The 6,000-nt window shown below is 40.8% G+C and overlaps 1 long non-coding RNA gene across 1 annotated transcript; it reads right to left on the reverse strand.

Moving 5' to 3' along the window:
- Window positions 1–2,790: 2,790 nt before the first annotated feature.
- On the reverse strand, window positions 2,791–4,851 carry LOC138958989 (uncharacterized). The gene is made up of 3 exons (XR_011453564.1): window positions 4,612–4,851; window positions 3,314–3,488; window positions 2,791–2,880 (listed from the first exon to the last, which is right to left on the reverse strand). It is a non-coding gene; the product is annotated as an uncharacterized lncRNA (long non-coding RNA).
- Between the last annotated feature and the right edge of the window lie 1,149 nt (window positions 4,852–6,000).

The raw sequence follows: 6,000 nt of genomic DNA on the forward strand, positions 1-6,000 counted from the left end.
TACACGTAAACATTGTTTTGCTGCGCAGCGAATACGAATTGGTGCAGAACAGTGTGTCTGGGTCCGGCTGATATTCGCTGGAGTACAGATGCGCCACAGGCTAGATCTACAGAGTTACAGAACGGTCTGAGCTGAGCTAAGAGTAAGAGTAAAAAGTAGTCAGGGTTGTGGACACGTAAGACAATGCGTGTGTCACGTTATCTATTCTATTCAGTCGCAAACTATCCCCTGATATCAATTCATGAAATTGGCAGCGTTTGCTGGAATCATGGTTTAATGCTATTTTTACCAGATCTAAACTTTTGGTGGATGTGCAACCGGTAAGGTAAACAGACACCTGCATGCTAGAGACAAGAAGATTACGAATTGTGCAGGGAATTAATCTTTCTGCATTGACTGAGAGACGCAAAACCAGTCTAATTGCTACAACATGGATGCACATCCAGACGACTTCCAGAGGGTGTCTAAATGTTCAGTGTACTGTATAGATCAGAAGCATACTTTCGAATTGATCTATACTCACACTCATTTTCTCTCTTCTTTTACTTCCAGACCTTTCATCATCACTCACGGCCACTGGTCAGAACAGGCCACTAGACATTGACACCGTGACCATTCCAGATTTCCCGGTTCTCCGTGATCACAACGCAACTGTTGACCAGTCCTGTTCCTACCGTCCAGAATCACCACAGGAGAAAACCAACGTGCCATTCATCGTAAGATTTTTGTTTTGTTTTGAAAATTAGTGCCTTATTCTAGCTTTGCAAAAAACGAGAAAGTGTCTTTGACAGATACCATCCAAATAATACATTATGAAAACAAGTACAAGTTCATTTCTACTCATGTTAATCGTTTATGCTTTCTGTGCTGAGCGACATATGGACTGAATTTCTTTCGTAACTCACCTCCCGTCAACCTGCAAAACTATATCTGTCGAAGTAGTTTCAAATAAAGTTAGTATGCTTCCGAATAAAAAATATAAAAAAGGGTATTTTCTGAAATGTTTAATTATAGACCAAAACAAAACATTCACGAGTATGTTGTTGACCTGATAGTCTTTATGGTAGACAGCAAGAGTTGCATGTTCAAGAAGTTTAAGCAGTACATTTGAAAGAGCAAGGTAATTTAAGGTGGTATAATTGTAATGGTAGGTTCCACTGTAAGGCGACATGGAGGGTATCTTTGACGGACTCATTCAACATTCATACCCATGCACATCACCTCAAACACATAAGCTTTGTTCTTGAGTCAAATTTATTGGCTTCATAAATATTGTGAATTTTTGTCCGTTTGCAGATTGCTTACCTATGAATTATTTCGAAAATATCTTGCGATCTACGTACGCATAATGTAACACGTGAAGAAGACGAATCTAATTTGCATTTCAACCCATTTGCCTTCCTTATTGTTAATTTTTTCTTCATAAAGACTACTTGAAATAAACAAAATGTTTAATCATTTCAAGGCCTCTGAACACGTTTAAAAAAAATGCAGGTCTTTGCTCACTATATCAGATCTGCCAAGGCTCAGTTTACACAGGAAAAATCATCTGTCGACTTGAACACATACCAATAATCAACAGCCTCACTGCTTCTTGGAGCTGGATTTTGTGTGTGGAATGAATTACACATGTGGCGTTTTAGAATATAATTCATAGAAGATGTACATTCGTGCAGAAAGGCTTTAATTTAACAATTAGGTCTTCGTGATGTTCTCTTAAAATAACTAACATGTGTTCCCTTTACCGGGCCTCTGAACCAGTTTTGTGAATATGCAGGTTAAACTCGTGCTTTTTCTGTGTTATCAGTGTATTTCTCATCCAGGCATGGATGCGTCCTCTTAAATGGACAGCCCTTCCCGTGTAAACGATTGGGTTCAAAATCTCAAATCTTACCAGGCTTTTACATGGGATATGGCCATCCTTCCGTTTTGAAAAATACCAGAACTGAACACTCTGTATGGGTACTCTCTTTGCGAATGTAGAATTTTATGAATTAATTTCTTAAACGCCACACGTGTAAAACATTCCCTAAAAAATCCAGCTCCAAAAACCAGTCAGGATGTTGATTCCTGGTATATGTTCAAGTCAAGAGATTTTTATTTCTATGTAAAAGTCTTCGCAGATCTGTGTAGTGAGCAATCCTGTTTTGAAAAAGGACGTGCCTTTAAGCCTGCATAGACGGTTTGATTGTTGAGATACCTGGTGGCAATGACCGCACGGGTGGCAAGAGGTAGTAATGCACAGATGACAACAAACCGACCTGCATTTAAAAAAAAAGTTCGGAGGCCTTAATAGGGGGAAACAGTTTGTTAATTTCCAGAATCTTTATGAAGAAATAATGATCGAGAAGAAAGTCTGGCCTTTAAGTAAATGCAAATTAAACTATGTATACTTTTGACAAACTTTTTCTGTTCTTTATATTCACATGTTAAAATGTGTGCATAGATCGTTAGTTACTTCAAAAAAACCATGTTTCAGGCAACAGGCAAACGGACAATACTGGACAAAGGCTATGCTGACCAGCTCATGGACTGACTACCTGATGCTGGAGTACACCAACAGTGGAAAAAGTCTGGAACAAAATGTTGCAGCATGTGAACCATGTACCGGACCACGTGACAACCCAGTATCATCTTCAAACCATGCAGGAATCTGTTCAACCAAAGATACTAGTTCAACACAGTCACACGATTTTTAAAAGTATATTTCAGCCTTCTGTAGCTCAGGGAGTTTGAACCCCACTCTTCATCCGTTTGTGAAAGTATTTCTGATTGTTTTGACTGCACAGGTTGGTAATGGTACTCTGATGCTTCTGCCGAGAAACCCCACTCGCTAGCGCACCAGCTGCCTGTTATGGGTAAGCGACGTGCCTGTATTTCCTGCAAAGCAAGACAGAATAAAACAGCAGCTTAGTTTGAGCTTTAAAGACATTCGTACCAGAGAAAACGTGTACGTGTTTGTTTGGAGAGAGTGGATAGAATCATAAGACACGCTGTGTCTATGTGACGTAGAGCAGGTTTTCAAATTCATGCTGAAGCACTGTGTGATCGCTATTTTTTCTGGCATATCTTACCTTGATTTCAGATAGACTGGGAACCGAAATGAGGATGTTTACATGAATAAACTATGCTGATATGTATGTGTTTAGAAATAAAGAATAGTTTTAATGATATATGATGGTGTTTTTATTTTTTTTTTAACCCAACTTGATATTTTCGTATTTGAAAACAAATTGTACACTGTTGTCAATTTTACTTTCAGATAAATAAATCTATCATAATGGAAATCATCTGTTTGTGTTGTGTTACTTACCCATTTTGATCAATGTTGAGTCGTCCATATTCCTGTGTGTACGCATAGTATGCAGTTTGAAGGTAGTAGATGTCCGAGCAAACATAGGAGGATGTGCTGTTAGGCTGTCTATCTCCTCATCCAGGTTTTCCAGATATTTGAATTTCGTTCCCTCTTGGAGTTTCTGCACTGACACCTGATATAAAACAAAATACACGTATCACTCTGTGATCATGGCAAAATGTATCATCTGTATGCCCCGTTCAAAAATTACCTTGAGATTCTAAGGTATAGATCTACACAGAAATTGCAGTGGATCACAAAAACAACACGAACAGTAGTACATATATTCAGTTTAAAAATTCATGCAATGAGACTCTCATTGAGAGTCAATAACCCGATTTAACCCCAGGTAGATTCAGGGTCCCACTGACTGAATCTCATATGGTTGCTTTTCGGCACACACCACACATTTTTAATGGGACTGTGGGGTTTTGTTAATACAGTAAAATATATAGTAGCAACGTACTGTCTGTTCGTGACGTTTGAGAATACCGATCTATGCACTAACGCATTGTCTTTTTGTAGTGTGACTGTCCGATATTGCGTACTCCTAAAAATCAATGATCAAAAAGTTTGAACTGCTGTAATCGTGTTTCAGCATAATATGTCTGACAGTGCTTATTTGCTTCCAAAACGGCTTGCGATATCACGCCATCAGCGTTTCTCCACTGCTCAGAAAATCTTATGATTTCAGATCTAGTTTGAGATCGGAAATCACGTGTGCTCGTTTAAAAAACTAAATTCATGTATTACTTCCCTTTGACCGTTTCGCAAGAAAAATGTCAGGATCACTATTAGTATTAGCACATGAAAGCAGCCCACCGCCATTTCAAAAAAGTTTCACTGTTTAGTGGTGTCGATGTCATGTAGTGTCTTACTGTCGCAAATAAAAATACCAGGATAATTGCAGTTTTGTCCGCAAGAAACAGGCTTTGCGCAATGTTAACTTGCTGTCTACATGTTTCGTTGTGTGACTGAAGAATTACTCAGAATTCCAAGAGAAAATAAGGATAGTCGCGTGTGAACATCACTGTGGAAGCATTTATTCTAAACTGGTTAATCCTTGATTAAAGATAGGAAAATAAACAACACCAGATGCCTGAAATAATAGCATAAATCCATAATCTTTACATGCTTACAGATCTGTGGAAGCACATCAACTGATCTGTGAAAAACACACCTGACTTCGATCTAGCATGCAAGAGGTAGCGACTACGGACTAGTGTGTCAACATCACAACAAAGAGAATCACATACCATTTCGTATTGCCGCTTATGCTGGCTCTGTTTCAAGCAGTTCCTTGTGGCCTCGCCAGCATTTTGACGACGAAGAGGCTCAAACGGGCACGCTAAAACCTCAGGCTGGCTGAAAACCGGTCCGTATTCCACTTGTCTTCCTCACTGCTTGAGCCGGCCATGTTTGTTGTTCAAGGCTCGTGACGTAGCACACGTATGTGCACAAGGTCATGAGCCAAGACTGCGCGCGCGATGGAACGATTCAGAACAACAAAAAACGAGTCAAAGTATACTTTTTGGATCTCTGTGTTCATTTTTACACACGCATTTGTGGTTGATGAATTAAGAGGGTCAACATATCAAAAGTGACCCTAAACCTTGGACTTTTCCTTTAACGCCCAGCCGACCACGAAGGACCATATCAGGGCGGTGCTGCTTTGACATATAACGTGCGCCACACACAAGACAGAAGTCGCAGCACAGGCTTCATGTCTCACCCAGTCACATTATTCTGACACCGGACCAACCAGTCCTAGCACTAACCCCATAATGCCAGACGCCAGGCGGAGCAGCCACTAGATTGCCAATTTTAAAGTCTTAGGTATGACCCGGCCGGGGTTCGATTCGAACCCATGCACGACCTTCCGATCACGGGGTGGACGCCTTAGCACTAGGCCAACCGTGCCGGCCCCTTGCTGTGAGTATTAATTCAGAAATAAAGTTAAACTTGTTTAAACCAACAACGAGATATCAAACAAATTTAGTCAATTTGTCGCTCGAAATCCAGCAGCGTGCTTACAACAACAACAACAACAACAACAACAACAACAACAACAACAACAACAACAACAACAACAACAACAACGTGATATCAAACAAATTTAGTCAATTTGTCGCTCGAAACTAGAACAACATCACCGTGACAGTTTCAGATATGACGTTATCAAAGTAGTTTTGACGGCATCATTCTACAGTCCGGTCGAGCTTCTGTCGTTCGAGCATAATATTATGTCGCGTCTGTCGCGTCGAGCATTAGTCCATTCGAGCTTTTGTCGTTCGAGCATAATGTCGCGTCGAGCTTTTGTCGCGTCGAGCGTTTGTCCATTCGAGCATTTGTCGTTCGAGCATATGTCGCGTCGAGCATTTGTCGCGTCGAGCATTTGTCCATTCGAGCATTTGTCGTTCGAGCATATGTCGCGTCGAGCTTTTGTCGCGTCGAGCATTTGTCCATTCGAGCATTTGTTGTTCGAGATTTTGTCGTTCGAGCTTTTGTCGTTCGAGCTTATGTCGGACACCGGAGTTTCGCCCATAGAGGCACAGGCTATGGCCACGTTATCAGGCGGAGTTCGTCATGCAGTGGGCAATTTTGAAGCAAGTGTGTTCCGCAGTCATTCGGCATGCGCACGTACG

This window comes from Littorina saxatilis, linkage group LG2 (genome assembly GCF_037325665.1).
Source record: "Littorina saxatilis isolate snail1 linkage group LG2, US_GU_Lsax_2.0, whole genome shotgun sequence".
NCBI classification, from domain to species: Eukaryota; Metazoa; Mollusca; class Gastropoda; order Littorinimorpha; family Littorinidae; genus Littorina; species Littorina saxatilis.